General features: G+C 44.2%; 1 protein-coding gene across 1 annotated transcript in view; it reads right to left on the bottom strand.

Moving 5' to 3' along the window:
• LOC134585564 (phospholipid scramblase family member 5-like) overlaps positions 1-966 on the bottom strand; it is a 64,311-nt gene extending 63,345 nt beyond the window's left edge. Inside the window, exon 1 of the mRNA XM_063441002.1 lies at positions 899-966. The gene's annotated coding sequence lies outside the window, so the exon portion shown is untranslated. The remainder of the gene's footprint in view (positions 1-898) is intronic.
• Between the last annotated feature and the right edge of the window lie 20,901 nt (positions 967-21,867).

Below are 21,867 nucleotides of genomic sequence, written 5' to 3'. Positions count from 1 at the left end.
CATTAAATAGTAAGAATACTGTTATGTACAATACTGAACAAAAACATGTTCTTTTAAGAATTCCAATGTAAAAAAAAAATATCACATTAGGGCATGTTCTCTAAGAATTAAAAAGTAGCACTTACTGAATGGTAAGAGTAATTCCATTTGTTAAACAGTAACAGTAATTCTATAAATAATTGGAAACACATGAAAATAATTTTATAGAAACTGTCACTCTGGAGGTAATGACAAATTCTAATAGCTAACTAAAAGCCAGCAATTAGTTGTTCTTTTTTCATAACCCTTTGTTTTTGTTTTGTTTTTAGCATTTTTAATCAAATGTAAGGCTTTTCTGGCACAGCATGGCATTCAATGCAAATTTGAAATGTCCCATTATTTCCTGCATGTAGCCTGTGTAAGTACATGTGCAAATATGATTTCAGGTGATAATAATGCTTGGCGTTTATGCATGCAGGGACATCTTGATAAGATGGCAGCTTTGATCATTTGACAGGAGTACAGCACAGGCAATGATTATTTCCCAATCATCATAAATGCATATCACGGTTTTGGTTGATTTATTTGATCCAATAATTCTTGATTGATGATAATATTGTTTGTAGAAATATAGATCTTTTTACTATAGATATTGGGGAAGATTTATAAACGTTTAACTATTAAAATTGTTAGTCAAAATTCTAAAAGTGAAGCAATCACCATGGCAACCCATGGAAGATTTCTGATGATTTCACTGGTTTACACGGAGACTGCTCTATTCGTCGAACTTTGTCCCTCTTCCAAAGTCATTATGAATTCCTGTTAACTGCTACAAACAGATATTTTAATAGAGTGACCAAGGTTTTTGGAAACATGATAAATAGAACGTTAGAATTAAAACCACGGTTTATTGACTTACCTTGTGAGGACATGAAACTGCCTGAACTGTTTCTTCAAAGAAAACCAGGTTAAAAGCGAAGAGTTTTCTTTTTACATTGTGGAAGGCTGTTCTCAGCATGCACAGTAACTTCACAGGCTTCCAACTTGGTGTTAGGTTCCACAGGAACAGGCAGGGAATTACTTTACCTATCTCATGTTGCAAGCTCATGCATATTGTGGTTTCAGATAAGGAAGTGAGACCATCAATTATAAGGGAAATTAATATAAATTATACAACCTATTAAATGAAACATGTTGTACACACAAAGAAGAATTTGAGCATTTCTTAAAGTATGATAATGGTCTAATAAACCTACTCCTGTTGTATTTGTTTGGGTTATGCATGATTATTCACTCATGCATAATAAAAGGGCCTCACAAGGTAAGAATTACATTCTTCTGCTTTAATAATAAAACAAGGGAGCTGTGTTTCATAACACAAAAAATACACACTGATACGTCCAAACTCTGCAAAATTATATATTTCTGTTAAAATTATGCATGATGTAGAGCAGAGCTATTTTTTATTTTAAATCCTTCTAATGACAATTAATCTTCTATAGCCTGGCTGGAAAACAGATGGGCTTTATGTGAGTGTTCGCTAAATAAATAAATACATACATGCAATGTGAATTGCTGTATTATATTCTGTGTGTTTCCCCGTTAGTTTCATATGAATGTGCCTGCTCCTTATTCAGGATGTCCTACACGAAGGGAATGCATTCACCTCCCGAACCACCCAGACAACTAATTTAGAATGGTGGGTTTAGAACGTTCGCACCTCGTAATGAGGTGCCAAAACCACAAACTGCAAAGGGAAGCCTCTGCGCGTGCTTTCCCTGGGTGGCGGTCCATTCGTTATACGAACGCCATCCAGGTGGAGTATTCGCGGATTGCTTTCCACCTTGTTCGGTTCCTGAATGAGGACCTCTACAGTGCCCCTTGGAATGTTCGCACCAATCAACAACATAGTGTGAAACCGCGAGGGAAGTAAGTAATGAGTGCTCCCCTGTGTGGCCGCCATTCGTAGAGACAGGCGGCGGCCAGGGTGAGCATTTGTGTCCTGAAAGGAGAAGCTTCCCTTGCCTGGTTTCACCCAGGGACCCTGCGAACGGTGGTGGTTCGTGGCGGTTACCGTTCCTCCCCTTATCTTGTCACACCAACACATTTATTCTCATTCCACTAATATAACTTAAATTTAGCAATGTGGCTCAATACTCCCCTTAAGGTCTATGTTGAAAAACATATATTGAACATAATAATATAGATTGTGAAAACACACTTGCAAAACATTCAAATGTTTAGCTTCAGTAGCGCACATTTACTGTTGGGTGGAGTCAGGGATGTACCTAGATCATTTGGCACCCGGGCGGGTCCTATTTTTAACAACAACATAACTAATAAAGATATATTGGCGCCACAGAAACGACAACCACTGCAGCACAATTTCATCCAAGTGTTATGTCACAAAAAACACTTATACATACAAAGTCTCGGAGTACAGGATAAGGTGATAGCGCATGTATAATAATTGTAAATCATAGGAGTATGGATATGGAGAGATCTATTAAAAGAGACATACAAATGACATATCACAGACTGTATAATGTGGTATCCACAAAAGAGATACATAGGACACTCACACATTTAAGAGCCCTCAAGGTTGGCTCTGGACTGTTGGTATTTTCAACACTCTCATGTTGATGAAGTGTGTCAAGTTTCCTTAGTGTGTTCCCTCAGGACGCAGGATCAGATAATGTAAGATCAGGAACCAAAATAAATATAAAATACACTTTATGATAAACACAACAAAAAGAGAAGTGGCAAAATATAAAATAAAAGCACTAAGCGTTTCAACCCATGACAGGTCTTCCTCAGGTGCATCTACCAACAGAGGTAAAGACATACTATTTATATATAACTTAATAGCAAGCAAAGGAAACATATGTGTAGATCTAATGCCCATATATGGTACTTCCAGGTATTTATTTCTGGTTTCCAAACACAAAGATGGAGAATGAATCACAGCTGCCCTTCCCACCCCAGGATGGACGTCATCAGAATGCTGCTGCTGGATATTGTGTGTGACAAAAATGGACAGAATCTAAAATGGCGGCACTTCCGTTTCCGGTTTTGACGGCATGTCCTTTTTTAATAAAACTGTATTAGTATCGGTGATGTTCTTTCATGGGCATAGTTCCCTCCCACAGAGAGGTGTGGTGTGTATAAGAAAGTCCATAGGATGCCATATTAAGTAATGGAAAGAATAAGGGCAAAAAGAGGACGGTTATTCAAAATGTGTGACGATAGTCAATATGGATAAGAGACATATATATATAAATAAACAAAATACAAATTAGAAAGAGGTAGTTTATATATTTGGTGAAAAATAGCTGCAAAGTGCACATATGTATAAATCTTATGATAACTAGAGGCATACATCAAAAAAATGTGCGATAAAAATGAAAACTAAATATAAAAATATTAATAAAAATAGATATAAAGATAGAGGCATTCTTTGTTTGAATGGGAACTAGCGATGAGATGCATGCAAAATGTATTCATAATTTGTTTCCAAACATTTGTAACAAACATAAGAATCATAAAAGGGTGCCAATATCAAAATCGATATTGAGTCCTCTAGGGCAGGGGTGGCCAATCTTTGGCCCTCCAGATGTTTTGTACTACATGTCCCATAATGCTCTTAGGGCCATAATGCTAGCAAAGCATCAAGGGAGATGTAGTCCATAACATCTGGAGGGCCGCAGATTGCCCACCCCTGCTCTAGGGCAAAGAGTTTGCAATTCAAAAATCCTTTTTTAATTCTTGTCTATAGAGATGTCCCGAACAGTTCGCCGGGAACTGTTCGCCGGCGAACATAGCTTGTTCGCGGTCGCCGCGGTGGGCGAACATATGCGATGTTTGGTCCGCCCCCTATTTGTCATGGAGGTGGGAGGGTCTGGCAGGGAGGGTCTGCTGCTGATTGGCTGGAATGTGTCTGCTGACTGTGAGGTACAGGGTCAAAGTTTACTCAATGATGACGAATAGGGGGCGGACCGAACATCGCATATGTTCGCCCGCCGCGGCGACCGCGAACAAGCTATGTTCGCCGGCGAACAGTTCCCGGCGAACTGTTCGGGACTGTAGCGGTACTTACCCTTTCCAGGGGCCGGCCGGGGTCCTCTGTTCGAGCCGCGCGCGGTCCTGCTGCTGCACGAGCCGTGCGCGGCTCATCCGACGGCTGGAACAGGAGGGCGGGCAGTGACCGCGAGAAGCGGTCACGTGTCCCGCCTGACTCTAAGAGCGCACCGCGGGTCTCGGGCGTGCTCTTAAAGGGACAGTGGGAGCCTAAATTGGAAAAGGCCTCCTATTGGTCCCTCTCATGCCACACTCCGCATACACTTACCTTTTGGGAGCGTGGATATGACAGGGGCCAATCAAAATAGGTGTTTAGTTATTTATACTCACCTTTTTCCCTTAGTTACTTGCCCTATTGTGGTTTCTGTTTCAGTTCCCTTTAGCGCTTGTTGTGTTCAGTTGTGTTCCTTCGTACTTGACCTTGGCTTTGTTTTCTGACTACGTTATCCCTTTATCCTTATCTGTTCTGTTTGCCGGCTTGCTGTTTTCTCTGTACCAGACCCCGGCTAGTCCTAGTTTACGCTATCTCTTTGTGCCCTTGACCTCGGATCGTTCCTGACTCTATACTTCTCCTATATACGTCGAGTCCAGCCACTCTAAGGTCCGGTAGACGTATCTCCCCTCTGTGTTGTCTTCTGTTTAGCTGAATCCTGCGTGTTGGGGTATATTTTCATTACAGGGACATCTCTACTTGTCTATCAAGATTCTTAGCAATAACACCACCCCTCCAGTGATTTTGTACTTTATCTATGCCCATAAATTCTAGTTCAATAGGGTTAGGACGGTGATATTCTAAAAAGTGTTAAGACACACTATGGAGTTCAAAGCCCTTCTTGATGTTTCTAATATGTTCATGTGGCGGGACCGCTGCCCAACTGTGAATTGCCCTTTTTCTATGTCTGGATGTGCACTTCTAGAATGTGTGTTCCCCCTTTTAAATGTTCCCCTTTCTGTAATTTTGACCGTAAAATCCTGCAAAATACCTTTTGACCACCCAAAGGCGCTTTGGTGCACGGAGCCCTGTGCACCGGAACACCCCGGCACTCCATTTAGAATGTTTACTTAGAATGTTCACACCTTGCTAACGAGACCACAGACCGCAAGGGAACAAGTGGTGCGTGCTTCCCCTGGGTGGCCGCCAGTTCATATAGCCAAAGGCCCACCAGGGGGAGCATTTGACTCCCGAAACAGCCTGCGTACATTGCCTTCAATCCCTGTGTCAGAGATCATCCTACCTGCTACTAACAGAGCTATAATCACTCATCACCCTCAAACCTGGGAGCTACGAGACTAGGCTCGTAGCTGCCCAGGCGAATGCTCTCTCTGGTGGATACCTGAGTGTGTGTATCCACCGGAGAGAGGGACACGCACCAGCTGTGAGTCGGTCTCGCAGCTGCAGGCCTCCGCTGACTGCGTGGAAGTCTGTGCTGAACAATGGGAGAAGGAGCGCCCATTCAAACTGGGTTTGCGCCATTCTCCTGGTTGGTCGGCACGAGGGAGCGCTGATTGGTCGCTGAAGGGTGCCTGCGACCAATCAGAGCAGGAGCACTCGTTTAAACAGTGCCCTTTCTTATGATTGGGCGGCGAAACCCCTCTCGTTTTACCCCCTTCCCTTCCCAGGGTGCCGAGCCTCAAAGCTCACCCCCCCTGTGTGTAATGTGTATTCATGTGTCCCACTGTGTCCAGTTATTATCTCCCAGAGCGGGAGATGGTTATCTGTCACCCAGCCCCCTCCTGCCTGGGATTGTGTTGTGTTGGATGGAGACCCCCTGCGGGGGTCTGTGCATAAAAAGCTGTGTGCCCAAATAAATATTGTCAAAGTTGTACCCTGGAACTGTGTGCCGTCCAGTTACTGGGGATATGGGTCTGACCTATTATTACTAAAAGGGAATAACCAGCCAGGCTATCCAGGTCCCGCTACAACTGGTGGCAAGCAGTGGGACCCCATGTCCCTGCCAACAGACCCATTGACTATAGTACGCTAAAACAACCAACGTTGCAAGACTTGTGTGCAGCTAGAGGAATAATGCCTGGTGGTCGTAACAAGGCTGAATTGACTGCTGCGCTCATGGAAGACGGCCATGCAAGTAGTGAGGCAACTACTCCCCAGCCAGGGGCCGGAGAACAGGAGGAAGTGCGCAAGGAGGTGGGCCGGCGCCTGACATATTACAGAGATCCACCATCAGAGAAGACCGTCAGCAGGATCTTTTCTCTACGTCTCTGCTAATAGAAGTAGGGTGACCACGACAAATCCAGATGGAAGAAGGATGGAAGGAAGGGCGCCGGGAAGCACAACTGCCCCGACCCGCAAACTACCGTACAATGCCTTCAAAGAATTCAAGGAAGCAGAAGAAGGCATTGATGAGTTCCTGCAGGATTTTGAGCGCCTACTGCAAGCAGTCGACCCCACCGACTGGGTCACCATCCTGGCCAGCAAATTATCAGGGAAGGCAGCGGAAGCCTACCGAGCTGTACCAGAGGACCAGATCTGGTACTATCCCTTTATCAAACAGATCCTCCTGGCCAGGTATGCTGTCACCCCTGAGCAATACCACCGAAGGATCAGAGAGACCAGGAAAGGGGAGAAGGACTCCCATGCGGAGTGGGCATGCCACATCACAAGGGCCACCCAGAACTGGCTCAACTCCCATGAAGCCAAGTCCCCGGAGGAGATCACACAGCTCTTCATGCTGGAGCATTTTTTCAATGAGCCCCCCAACGACATACAAGAATGGGTGAGAGACAGACAGCCCAAAACCCTCACTGAGGTGGCTCAGCGGGCCGATGAATATACCGACAACCGGCGGCCCCAGCGCCCATTGGCCCCTGTTTCCTACCGACCACCCATCCGACCTTCCAGCCCAACCCCGTGGCCACAACCCCCCTTCGTGGACTCCCGGTCCGAGCATCCTCACAGCGAGTATATATTGGGGAGGAACGGCGCTGCTTCCAGTGCAAACAGCTTGGCCACATCAAAATGAAGTGCCCCCAAAACTAGGGCGGATCGCAGTGGGTCACCCCTGTAGTCCCTACCAACCCAGAGCCGCAGCACTCTGCTACCACAACGACCCCACAGAGTTCCAGAATCCATATGAAGGAGCCTGGACCATCCTACATGAGGCAAACCCCGTCCAGGCCGCCCATGATAACTGGGACCACCACAGACAGGCAGTGTGGCTGAATGGACACAAGGTCCAGGGACTCTGAGACACAGCATTCACCGCTTGTGCTGGAAGAAGAACAGACGGGGGTACCGTAGCTTTCCGAGTGGCCGGAGGGAACGTCCACTATATACCCACTGCCCATGTCCACCTGGATTGGGGCACTGGAGCCCAGAGAATTGAAGTGGGCCTCATGGACCGACTACCCACCAAGGTACTTCTCGGCAATGACCTGGGACACCTTGCCTCTGCTTTTGTCTCCGTTCCGACCTAGGAAGAAGTCTACCCGGTAATGACCCGCCAGCAAGCCCGCACCACCCCGATCAGCTCACACTCTGAGGCTCAGGTAGGCACCCATTCCCCTTTTTCACCCCCCAAGGGCCCTTAGAAAGCCACATCCGCAAGCCCCCTGATTCCGCCCCCTTCCCTGTGGTAGCCCCATACCCACTACCTAAAAGCCGAGTCCCGGAAGCCTACCCCTGACCTGGTCTCACTACCCTGGGATACCCCTGCTGAGTTAAAAAAGGAGGTAGCCTCCGACCTGACCCTACAAGATTACAGGGAAAAAGCCACCACAGGGGAGGTAGGGAAAGAGGTACACCTGGGAAGGAGGGCGGTTATATCGCATAGCAGTAAGGAAGGAACCTGCTACAGCTCCTACTACCACTAAACAGCTGGTGGCACCCAAGAAGTATCGGTATGAGCTTCTGAAGCTAGCTCATGATATCCCCTTGGCAGGGCATTTGGGCAAGAGCCAGACAGCGTCTTGACACACTCAAATTTCTTCTGGTCAGGCATCTCCCAGGATCTGAGGCAGTACTGCCAGACCTGCGATGTGTGCCAGAGAGTGGGGAAGTGGGGGGACCGGCACAGGGCCCCCTCCATCCCCTACCAATTATCAAAGATCCGTTCGGCAGAGTAGCTGTCAACATCATATAGGTGAGCAATATCCGAGCAGAGACAGTGGCCGAAGCCCTGATGCGAGTGTTCTCCCGGATGGGTTTTCCCCGGGAGATTCTCTCAGACCAGGTCACCCAGTTTACTGCCAAAATGACCCACCAATTGTGGAGGTTATGCGGCATTAAACCGATACTGAGCTCCCCTTGCCACCCTGCAGACCAATGGCCGATATGAGCGCTTCAACGGTACATTGAAGCAAATGCTCCGTATCTTTGCGACAACTCACAAGGATTGGGAGAAATTCCTACCCAATCTCCCGTTCGCTTACCGGGAGGTGCCGCAGGAATCAACTGGGTTCTCCCCGTTCTAACAAATGTTCGGGCGGAGAGTGAGGGGACCCTTAGACCTCGTGCGGGAGCACTGGGTGGGAGCTGGGGAGCAGGAAGGGACCCCCATTATTCCATATGTGCTGGAGTTTATGGACCGGCTGAAGGAACTCACCCATCTGGTGCGTGGGAACCTCCAGGCAGCCCAGAGGCGCCAGTGCACATGGTATGATCGGGCACCAGGAGCTGTAGCTTTCAAGTCGGGCAGAAACCCCTCCGACATGACAGGCTACAGGCTGCCTGGCAGGGCCCATACCGGGTAGTGGAACGGAAATAGGACACTACCTATGTGATCGGACCATGCTCGGGTACCGGAGTGCGACGCCTGTTACATGTGAACATGCTCAAGCCCTATCACGAGCAGACAGAGGATATTGCCGCCATTTGCACGCCAGCCTCAGAAGATTAGGGCAGTCTTCCCATGCCTGACCTCCTGGAGGCAGGGTCCATAGAAGAGGTCCAGTTAGGGGGCCGACTAAACGAAAGCGAACGCAGTCAGGAGAAACAGATGTTGTTCGCCAAGCGTATGACCTTCCCCAACCTACCAGGGTATACAGCCTCTACGGCAGACCCCCTACCGGGTACCAGAGGCTGTGCGGGGGAGCATGCTACAGGGGGTCCATGAGATACTCCAGCTAGAGGTCATCGAACCATCCACGAGCCCTTGGACCTTCCCAGTAGTCCTAGTCCAGAAGAAAGATGGGGCTACCAGGTTCTGCGTGGACTACAGGAGGCTCAATGTCAATATGATCTCCGATGCCTACACCATGCCCCTCATAGATTAGCTGCTCGATAGGATGGCTCGGGGCCGATACCTCAGCACCATTGACCTATGTAAAGGATACTGGCAGATCCCGTTAGCAGCGCATGCTGTCCCCAAGTCAGCCTTCGTCACTCGCTTTGGCCTGTATCAGTTTAAGGTCATGCCATTTGTGATGAAGAATGCCCCGGCCACTTTCCAACGGATGGTGGACCGGCTGTTAGATGGCCTCCAGGATTATGCCTGTGCATACCAGGACGACATCGCCATATACAGCGATACTTGGGAGGAACACCTAGTTCTTATGAGGTGGGAGGTGCCAGTGTTGAATTTGTGCTAGGTGGCCCGTGCATAGGTAGTTCAAAAAGTTTGGTAGGCCTAGGCTGCCAAATTTCTTGGGGACGTAAAGTGTGTCCCTTCTGACTCTAGGTTTGGAGCCATTCCAGACAACTTTTTTGACTGCTGCTTGCCGGGATACTATGTCTCATTTGCGAACCGGAGAGAGAGTGCTTGAAAAATATACAAAAATCTAGGAAGGAGGTTCATCTTGATGGAGGTGACACGGCCCATCCACGAGAGGTTCAGTTTGTCCCAGAACACAAGGTCTGCATATGCATTTTCCAGTAAAGGGGAGTAGTTAGCCTAATATAGCGTGGTCAGTGAGTCTAATGCCTAAATAGAAATGAAAGGCTTGCAGATGCGTAGAGGGAATTTATTGTGTAGTTGAGTGAGGGTAACATCATCTCTATGAATCGGGAGGAGTTCCTGATTTTGCTAAGTTCCATTTGTATCCTGAGATCACTGAATATGTGTGAATCAAGCGCAATAGGGCCCAATAGGGCTCTTGAAGTAATAAGCTTTGTCAATGTCAGAGGGACATTGTCAGTGCATGGTGAGACCTTATAGGGTCCTCTAACAGTGACCCCCTCCACCTCAGGGCATGAATGTATCTCCATCAGCAACAGTTCTAAGGACAGAGCAAATAAAAGAGGTGATAATGGGCATCCCTGTCTAGTTCTGTTTGTGATGGCAAATGAGCAGGGAGTTTTGTTGTCACTTAGTCTACAATGTGTCTTGAAGCAACCAGCAGGGCATAGTGCTCTCTATTATCAATGTTCTTTGTACTTAAATGTTCCCTAGAAATGTTGATAGTGGAGAGCTATTGCTACTGCTGGACTCCTCACTAGCAAGAGTGTCCTTTAATATCCCCATCAAGGGCTGTCCAATCCAGCAACTCATTGTGGCCCCATGCTGAAAGCTGAAAGCAGTGTGTTGACTTGATGTGGTGCCTAAAATCATATAGAGTTAGTTCTAGCTGGGGTTATTTAGTATAGGGTTAGCTAGAGTTAGTGACATTTAATTAGGATTAACCGAGGTTAGGATTAGTTACAGTTCATTGAGGTTAGTAATAAGTAGGACCTATAGTTAGTGTTAGTGTGGTGAAGCTACTGGCAGTGCAAGCTGGTGCAACCATCCCAGAGGGATGGGAGGTTGATTGCCTACCTTCTACCAGGTTTGAATCTTTTTGCCTTTGCTGGCACCATGTATAGCTCTTGCCATGAGTGCCACAGGGAATCATTAGCTAGATTCACTGAAGCCCTGGGAGGCATATGCAATGCGCAACGTGGCTTGTGAAACTGGGCACAAGAGGGAGAGCTAGATTTGGAGAGAGGCTGATACTTGGTGTGTGGTGTCAGTACATGGATGTCAGTATGTGAATTTGTGTTAGTATGAGTACAGCTGTGTGAATGTCTGTGTGCATCTATTTTAGCAAAGAATACCAAGAGATGACAATCACCAGATGGGTAGGGATGTGCATCACATGGTGCATAGAACCGGAATGGCAATCTGGAAATGTAACTTAATTATGAACCCTTCAGCAATGTTTCACTCTCAATAAGGGAGACCAGGTGACCAGCGCTGTTTCTATCCTGAGGCAAACAGAGCACTTGGGCAGCACTTTCCAGGGCAAAAAATAGCTGCCCCCAAGTGTCTGCTCAGATGCCCCCACAACTTTCACAGGTCCCCATGTTCCACTTGTCATATGGGGCCCAAAACCCCCCAAAGGTGGAGCTGTAATCTCCCTACTCTATTAGCTTTGCTCCCTTGTGCACCTTGCAGTGATGCCAGAAGCCAGACGTCTCGCCGGCCCAGTCATCACTAAATGGCGTGCGAGGGAGCAGAGCAAGATGATGACATAACAGCGACAATGGATACCAAAGACAGGATCCACACCAAACCCAAGGGACATGATGCAAACTGGAATACATGGAAAAGATCCACTCCAGCACCCCCAAAGGTAGGAAGGCTAAGTGGACAAATTAAGATAAAAACAGAAAAAAAATATAGTTTGTGAGTGTGTGTTAAATCAGTGATGGTCACATGTCATTGACATGTGTGTGTGTTTGTCATTGAGTGTGTGTGTGTGACTGTTAGTTTGTGTCTATCAGTGAGTGTGTGTGTCAGTCTGCCAGTGAATTAATGTGTGTGTGTGTGTGTATGTATGTGAGTGTGTATCTGCCAGTAAGTGTGTGTATGTGTCTGCGAGTGTTTGTCTGTCAGTGTGTGTCAAATTAAAATAAAAACAGAAAAAATAATTTATGAATGTGTGTGTCAAAGAATGTAAGTGTTTATGTATGTCAGTGAATGTTTGTGTGTCTGTCAATGTATGTGTGTGTCTGTCAGTGGGTGTGTCTGAGAGTGTGTGTGTGTCTGTCTGTCAGTGAATGTGAGTGTATGTCTGGGAGGGTCTGTCAGTATGTGTCAAATCAGTGAGAGTCTGTGCCTGTCAGTAGCGTGCGTGTATGTTTGTCATTAAGTGTGAAGGTGACTGTCATTTTGTGTCTGTCAGTAAGTTGTGCATGGCAGTGAGTGTTTGTGTGTAACTGGCAGTGTATGTCTGTCAGTGTTTGTGTGTTTGTGAGTTGTGCGTGTCAGTGTGTCTGGCAGTGTGTGTTTGTGTGTGTCTGTCAATTGTGTCTGGCAGTGTTTGTGAGTCTGCAGTGTGTGTCAGTGAGTATGTGTGTGTCTGTCTGTGAATGAGTATATGTGTCTGTAAGTGTTTGTGTGTCTGTCAGTGCATTTGTGTGCCTGTGAGTGTCAGTCAGTGTGTGCAAGATTGGTAAGAGTATGACTGTGAGTGTGTATGTCTGTCAGTGAATGTCAATCAGTGAGCGTGCCCGTCAATGAGAGTGTCAGTGAATGTGTGTTTCTTTTAGAGTGTCTCAAATCAGTGAGGATATATGTGTCTGTCAGTGAGTGTATTTGTGTAAGGAAACCTAGGATATCCAATCCACATTCGGTAGTTTCCTCCCAAACCGCCAGAGCATCAGTGATTATAGCTCTCCGCTCGGTAGATGAAATAAACAAAATCCATACGAATACAATAGCTTTACAAGATGATTTTCTCAATAAAGCATACAAATTCCCAAACATCAGCCGAAGTCTAGAAGAAGGGTGCAACAGAACTGGCTTTTAATGATCAAACACTAGCTTTTTTGCAAGTCCCCATGCAAGACATCCCACAGGGAGGGACAAAATACAACCAATCATTTACAGAATAAACGTAAAACACTCCCAGCACAAACATACAATTCCCTCTCCTAGTCCTGGAGATAATCAAGTCTGATAAAGTAATAACTTGATTATTTCCAGGCAGAAAAATTACAGTTTTCCCCAATATTCAGAACACTCATTTAGGCATATGGTATCCGCACAAACAATATGTCCCTTGATCTGGGTGACCAACATATTCAAATTTCACCCAGATCGGTTCAGGGGTTCTCAAAAAATATGGAAGTCTTTTGTGACCGGCTAACCGCGAGGGGGCTGCCCAAAATAGTTCCATGAGTTTGGCTAGTTTTGCCGGTCTATTTAGTTAAGTTGCAAAAACCGAATAATCCCACAAATGGTTCCCCCTGGCTCTTAGCAGCGATTGTTCCCCTCATTCGAATGAACAAAAGTACCGAACAGTGCTCTTCTATCTGTTCGGGAAATAAAGATCCAGCTTTTGTTTTTTGAGACCCGTGTTCGGGAAGTCGAGTGTCCGATTTTAGTTCCAGACACTCGATGACCAAGTCCCGCTGCTTTTGTTCGCATAAAAAAGATGGCCGCCGTTTTCTCAGCCACGTGGCGTTCGGTAGTACGAACGCCGGCCGCACAGGTAGAGGGTTCAATTGAGGCATTCTTTGAAGTTTAACGAGCCAGGGGGGTGGTCTTTGTTCAGTAGTTACATCTACCGAATGTACAGGGAAGAAATATTGAACATAAAAAAGGGATTTCTTCACAATTTGTATCTGAGAGTGTGTGTCGTCTGTCAGTGAAAGTATGTGTTAGTTAAACAGTGTGTGAGCCAATGACTGTGTGTCTGTCAGTGAGTGTATGTCAATGTATGTGTATCAGTGAGGGCGTGTGTCTGTCAGTTAAAGTGTGTGCTGGTTAAACAATGTGTGCTCGAATTATTGGATCAGTGAGAGGGTGTGTGCTTAAAAGGAGAGGTGTAACTTTGAGGAAAAAGTGGAGGCTAAAGAGGAAGCTTTGGAGTTTACAAAGGAAAGGGTGGTGCAAATCTAGATTAGGGGTGGGCCTGGGTTTAGTCATACTTAGGGCAGCACATAACCACAATACACTACTGCACATGACACACCCACAGAGGAGTGTAAAAAATTGTCATGATGACATCGGAAGGGAGCTCACAAAATCAGCAAAAGTATGCTTCACAATATATATAATGATTGTACATTAGTAAAATAATACAATAATAAATATAGCAAAAAAAACCCCAAAAACTAATAAATGTAATGATGGTGTGCCAGAAAGACTGATACAAGAATCAAGGGGTCACATGATCACAATCATCGGACAGAGAACACAGAGGGTGGAGTCACATCATCTAGAAACTCCATTCATGTGACTTCACAACTGACCAGATAATAAAGATGAAAATATGTCTTAAAGAAGAAAGAAAATGATGGGACAAGGACAAAATAAACAAAAGCAGATCACCAAATGAAAACAAATCTACAAAAGCAAGGCTTGAATCATAAAATCACTGTTGATCTGTGGTCAAATGAACACAAAAAGTATCTTGGTCTCAAAGTCACGTGATCTTTTAAATTTCTGAGGTTGTTTCCCCCGAGGCATATTCTATGATGCCCCAGACTCTATATGATGACACATATAGAATGATTTCATCAGATACCATCTCTGAGAAGATTTTCCCATCAGTCATTTCTTTTTTGGCGGTACAGACAGAATTCAGAATCACAAAAAAAAATATGTCTGATGTCAATGCACACAGCTCACTGGTGACAGGCATAAAAAACCCTTACATGTAGAACATTAATCTCTATCCCTTTATTATTATGTTTTTTTTTCCTTTACTTTCTCCCCCTGCCATTCCCTCCCTCCCCTAAAATCCCTCCCCTTAGAATGCGCGAATAGTGAAGCCTTTGATTGTACTTTGGGACATCTACTGTGATGTCAAACAGGGGGTGGGAAGTAGTGCCTGTAGCTTTGCCTGGCATTGGCTTTCAGCTAAAAAACAAACAAAAACATTTTACCAAGTTATTTTAGCATTTATGAGGGAGGGGCTAAACAATAATGCTCCCCAAAAAGCAGGCAAAAAAGGTTGGAGTAACCCTTTAACTACCATTGTCTCGTTTCCATCATCCTGTTGCTTACTTCATTAACCCAAACACTACAATACATACAGATGTCAGCTATAAAGACATAAGCTGGGCTAACATCAGGAGCAGAGAATCACATACAACAAACATCAAAGCTCAAATTTTTTTTTGAGTATGCTGTTTTGACATTTTGTTAGAGGTTGCTTTTAGCTGTTTGCTCTAACACTTGAAACTGGTTTCTTGACTGGTATACAAGATAACCATGCGTTCATATTATCGTATAAAAAACATAATGACTCTATATAATGGTATAATCACTCTATTGTTTCAGTTTCTGGTATTTAATGTGTGTCAGAGAAATCGATTTCTCTTGAAACATTTTTTTTTCACTTTCTTTTTTTAAGCAACTTTTTCCGTAGTGTGCAGGCATACAATGAAAATAAATAATTGATAAATGTGTTTATTATTGTGTGCCTCTACAAACTGAGAAAACTCTACATGCAAAATATTTACAGCACCCCGGGTAAATAAACATGTTTACAAAAATTACACTTTGCAATCCATTGTGTTGTGTTTTGTGTTTTGCTTCCTTTCACAATACTGCTACCATAGTCTGTCGACAAAATGTTTTTGATAGCTGCGTAGTTTGCTACTGGTTGATTTGCTAGTTGCTAAAGAAGTGCTAGCTGTCAAAATGATTTCCTAACATTGTGTTTTCCTATCAGATCAGTTTAATGGTTTGGAACCTGCTGTCATTTTTTTTTAATTCAGATACAGAAAAAGATTGCTAGTGTTGAGCTAATCTAGGTCCCTAAACTAGATTTTAAAGCATTTGCAACCAACACAAGTTTTAACATTACCTGTCATATTTTATGAACACATTTTATATTTGCTTTTTAGTTTAATAGCTTCTAGGATTTTTCCCATCAAGCAAATCACAACCATTGAAAATGCAAGACGGAAACATTATTATCATCTTTGCTTTGTTATGCATTGATCTTGCACAATGGTCGTCAAAATGACAACTATTGTCAGAATAATGCTGAAAATGTTATATCATAAAGTGTGTGATCATTTCCTGATTAGGTTCTTACCTTGTTAATCTGATCTGTCCTAGGCTCGCTCAATCTTTCCGCTACAAAGCATACTTTCAGAATAACAATCTTAAAACTGTTATATATTGTTACCATTATATATGAAATAGAGGCTTGGTCGGGTGGCCAAAAAAATGAAATAATAGTAAGGTCAGTACTGAATTTAGAGAATGCATTTATTTTCATGAATAACAAAAAATAAATAATTAAAAATCACTTATTCCAGAAAACCATTGCTTTCAGCATGTTCGTGCATGTGAATTCCACACTGTCCTGGTATTTGTGTATGATATTTTTTTGTTCACATTAGAACCAGTGGTGGCATGCATTTCAACACTCTCCTGACAATCAGTATCCAGATACATTGTAGTCATGTCAATTAATCCCTGGACAGTGACCTCAAGGGTGCTAACTATAGCTTTTGTTTCAAAAATGGGTGGTGACTCCTAGACTACCATTACATATCTAAGATATGAAATGAGATCTGATCATTAAACCCCTAAGATGGTATATTATATATGATGACGTATACAGTGTATCAGTAATTGGTCTTCTGTAATGTAGCTCAGATGTGTATTGCTTCCACATTTGGTGTAGATAGAGGGAATTACAAACAGAGATTGACAGACAGACAAACTGATATAAATAGACAGACAGACAGAGACACAGGCATACAGAAAAAAAGATAGATGGACCGATGGATGGATAAAGGTTGTCGGTTTATCTATCTTATCTATCTATCTATCTATCTATTTATCTATCTATCTATCTATCTATCTATCTATCTATCTATCTATCTATCTATCTATCCATCATCATCTATCTATCTATCTATCTATCTATCCATCATCATCTCTCTCTATCTTTATATCCATCTATCATTTCAACCCTAGATGCAGTGGTTAATATTACACAAACTGCTTCGTTATTTTAGTTACTTATCTGTTTTTTGAACAGCAGTACACCCTGCAGTTAACAATGGAGAGTATCTCCACACACTGGGAAGAAATGAAAAATAAAAGTAGAATATACAAAGAAAGGATCTAAGCCACAGCTGGCATTTAAATCAAACATTTTCTCGGAGGTCAGTTTGCTGGTTTCTTTCGATGTTAGTAGCTGATGTAAAAAATACTTTTAAAGCTGTAATTCTCTGAGTGTACATAGAAAGAATTCAAGCTTTTAAAAATGTTGACTTTGAAGCTTTACAGTATCACATCAAAGTATTTTCAAAGCAGTGTTTCTTACAAAATAATTTAATAATTTTTTTTCCATAGGATATGAATTTGATTTCTCTTTGAATTATATAAGGCCATAATCATTAGGTTTCTTGATTATAAGGCTGAGTTGCAATTTAAAATATTTCTGTGTTGGTCATAAATGTGCAAAATGACTTATGGAATGACTCATAACTAACAGATATAATACATGTCTGTACCTTTTCAGAAATATAGGAATGAAATTCTGTGCTGCTCTGATTATATTTTGTAAGAGTGTGATATAGAAAATATGCTTTCATTCTATTGATAACCATTTAATAATGCAAGGCAACATAAAATAAATAAATATATATATATATATATATATATATATATATATATACGTAGGAAACTTGATTTGGTCAGTGGCATGCATGCATTCAAATACATTGATAGTTTTTTTTGTGTGTCTGTCCCATTTAAATGTTTGGTGTAATCCCATGATCAAGTGTAAGTCATGTATGTAAGAATATACATTATGTAAAGTAATACATTCTTGCATGAATTATATTTGCTAATTTTTTTAAAATCTAAAACTGATGTATACTGTAACCAGAAGTAGTGGGAGTTTGAGTGCGGGACTTAATGTTGTGTATTTAGTTTCTGTATTACACAGCCATGTTAAAGTACTGCTGCCCAACCCATGTGCACCTGATTAAGGGTTACAACATGTGTAGGGGTATGTAAGTATACCCCTTTCTGTCTCATTAGAGATTTTGCCTTTCAGATGAAAACAGCATGGTGAATTGTTAGTGTAGGACTCACCTAAGAGGTTTGTCTTCATGGGGCAGATAAGCTTGCACTTTACAAAATGTAAAAATGCCCTACCATATTGCCCCATTATAAACTCCAACCAGATTACAATAGATATTATATATATATATATATGAATAAATAAATAAAATACCTAGACTACAATGAAATATAACATGCACATGAATCAATGGTGAGAAGATTTGACCAGGGGCTTTGCTAATGCAGGGCACAGGGTTCAGTGGTAACAATGCTTCTGCAATTCTGTAGATAGGGGACACTACTGCTAATTTATTGTCAAGCTTGACCAGGGCCCTGAGCTAAGGAAAAGAGAAGTGGGTACCAGTGGCGGATCCAGAGCCTGATCTCGGGAGGGGCACTTGTAGATTATTTCAATAAATAATCCAGAAATAATCCAGACACAATAACCACTACAGCTCAGCAATAGTGCTGGGACCCCCTCCCAGAGTAAGTAGTCAAACCGTTTAAGAACATTTTGACAACTTACCTGAGGTCTGCTGGGTAATGGGGCTGTACTAGGGCGTAGGAGCAGTGGTGTGTGTGAGTGGTGCAATGTGTGTGTGTCTGAGGGGGACAGTGTGTGAGCAGTGTGTGTGTGTGTGTGAAGGTTGTAGTGTGTGAGTGAGGGCAGCAGTGTATGTTAGGGATGCAGTGTGTGTGTTGGACAGTATGTGTGTGTAACAGTTGCAGTGTGTGTGTGAGTATTGCAGTGTATGTGTGAGTGTGGGCAATGTGTGTGTATGGGGCGGCAGTGTATGGGGGCACTGTGTGTGTATGGGGAGCAGTGTGTGTGTGTATGGGGGGCAGTGTGTGTATGGGGGGCAGTATGTGTGTATGGGGGCAGTGTGTGTGTATGGGGGCAGTGTGTGTGTATGGGGGGGGCAGTGTGTGTGTATGGGGGCAGTATGTGTATGGGGGCAGTGTCTGTGTATGGGGGCAGTGTGTGTATGGGGGCAGTGTGTATATGGAGGCAGTGTCTGTATGGGGAGCAGTAGGTGTATGTGGGCAATGTGTGTATGGGGGGCAGTGTGTGTGTATAGGGGGGTAGTATGGGGGCAGTGTGTGTGTATGGGGGCAGTGTGTGTGTATGGGGGCAGTATGGGGCCAGTGTGTGTGTATGGGGGGCAGTGTGTGTGTATGCGGGGCAGTATGGGGCAGTGTGTGTGTATGGGGGCAGTGTGTGTGTATGGGGGGCAGTATGGGGGCAGTGTGTGTATGGGGTAGTATGTGTATGGGGCAGTATGTGTGTATGGGTGCAGTGTGTGTGTATTGGGGCAGTATGTGTGTATGGGGGCAGTATGTGTGTATGGGGCAGTGTGTGTATGGGGCAGTGTGTGTGTATGGGGGCAGTATGTGTGTATGGGGGCAGTGTGTGTGTATGGGGAGCAGTATGTGTGTATGGGGGGCAGTATGTGTGTATGGGGGCAGTGTGTGTGTATGGGGGCAGTATGTGTGTATGGGGGGCAGTGTGTGTGTATGGGGGCAGTATGTGTGTATAGGGCAGTATGGGGGGCAATGTGTGTGTATGGGGGGAAATGTATGTGTGTAGAGTGTGTGTGTGTGTGATAAGGGTAGGGGGGCTTTTTTTAATAATATATATATTTTTATTTAATTAAAATAAATATTGATGTCCCCCCTCCCTTCTTACCTTTATTGAGGAGGAGGGGGGGCATTTCTTGATCCCTGGTGGTCCCAGTGGGATTCCCTGGTGGTCCAGTGGGGAGAGTGAACTCTAGCCCATAGCTCCAGGGCTAGAGTACACTCTCGCGAGATTTGGAGCGTTGCTGTGGTAACCGCGGCAACACTACGTGCTCACGAGAGGAGGACCCGGAAGAGCTGCAGGCAGAGCTCCTGGGTCCACTCTCCCTCCCTCCCCTGCCGGCTGTCAGCATAGTGCCTGCGGACCGAGGAGGGACATCTCTGATCTCCCCTCCGGTCCACAGGCACATTGCAGGGCTAGCACCTGCATGTGCTGGCAGGGGAGAGATAGACCGCCGGTTTTCTCGGGGGGGGGAGGGGGAGGCGATTGCCCCGTTGCCCCATCCTGGATCCGACACTGGTGGGTACAACTAGCCAACTATTCTGTTCTGGAGTCACCCTGTTTGGAATGAAGTCGCCCCTTTCATACGCAAGATGCTACCAAGGAGCTTGTCTATGCTCTAGACTCTCCCCATGTCTTCAATTGTTTAAGCAGTGCCTTAAAACTGATCTCTTTAGGAAAGCTTATGGCCTCCCAGAGTAACCTCTACCTCACATACCTGTCTCACATACCACCACTTTACTCTCTCCTCCAGCTCTGCTTCTCTCCCACCTTATTTAATTGCTATTTCCTGTCCTAATGTGTTTTATACCCCACCTTCTATAGAATGTAAGCTCGTTTGAGCAGGGTCCTCTTCAACCTATCATTCCTGTAAGTTTTCTTGTAATTATCCTATTTATAGTTAAATCCCCCCGCTCATAATATTTTAATGTGTTTCGGAATCTGTTGGCGCTCTATAAATGGCAATAATAATAAGAAATAACACAATGTACATCAAAGTTAAATGAAAGTGAAGGGCTCTGTTTCCATGGACTTTGACTATCCACCTTGACTTTTTGGGCTTTGTCCAATTAACTATATTTATTGAATCACTGGCCCAATGAGACATCATGCCCTGTTCAACAATCTAAGTCTATAGTTGTCCGTATTTTGGAAACAACAACCTTAAACTTTAAAGAGGTCTGAGTTTGTCACCCTAGTGCTGTTTTCAAATGTCAGCCCTAGAAAAGAGGACAATAAGCGGCATTGTCTTTTAGGGTATCTAGTATATGATGACCCAGTGGAAGGCCAGTAGGTGATATAAAAAATCTTGTTAGAGCAGACTAAGCTTCTCTAAAGGGTCTATACCAGGGGTAGGAAACCTTTGGCACTACTTGTGTACTACATCTTTCATAACACTCTTATAGCCATCATGCTGACAAAGCATCAGTGGAGATGACGTTAATCTGGAGTGTGGAAGGTTGCCTAACCCTTGGTCTATACCAGGGGTCAGTAATCTATGGCATGTGTGCCATCCGTGGCTCTGGCCTATCAGGAGTCCCAGTGGGACTTTAGATAATCTGAGGGGTTATCGCTGGTGGTGAGAGACAATCCTCAATTTACATTACAGATCATTCTCTCCCCGCACTTGTGAATGGGAATCCGCACTGGAGTAGTGAAACCTGCAGCAGATATCGCAGCTCCTGTCCAGGTCCCCACTAGACCCGAGGTAAGCCATCCACACTGCTAGATATAGACAGATCTGCAGACAAAGCCTCCCCTTATACAGCTAATACAAACAGCCTACACACAAACACACACAATCCCCACAAACAACACCACTGACAATCCACATAAACGCACACAATCCCACAAGCAGCCCCTCACATGCACACATCACCACTCAATGTGACACAACATCAGGAGACAGAATTTCACAAGCAGCACCCCATACACATATTAATATTCACACATATTCATAGGTTTTACACACAATACCACAAGCAACTTGTGAACATATACAATATAACAGCCCGCAAATGCACAAATTCAACATTTCAAAGCAAATGCAGCACCTATAAATAACACAAGCACAATATTGCAACATACACACCTCAATTTAAAAAAAATAGGAAAGGCACGCCAAGGGACTTCAAGGTCTTGTTTTGGCACAGTACTATTAAAAAGTTGCCTATCCCTGGTCTGTACCATAAAAATTGTACATTTTTTGAAACCATTATTATTGGCATGATTACTTGCTCAGCCTCTCAGCAGCATATCCAGCCATCAAGGGAGTGTGTGAATGGAAAATGAATCATGACAGCCAAAATAGGA

This window comes from Pelobates fuscus, chromosome 2 (genome assembly GCF_036172605.1).
Source record: "Pelobates fuscus isolate aPelFus1 chromosome 2, aPelFus1.pri, whole genome shotgun sequence".
In the NCBI taxonomy this organism is placed as follows: Eukaryota; Metazoa; Chordata; class Amphibia; order Anura; family Pelobatidae; genus Pelobates; species Pelobates fuscus.
The sequence above is the reverse complement of the archived record's forward strand: the minus strand, read 5'-3'. Positions and strand labels throughout refer to the sequence as shown.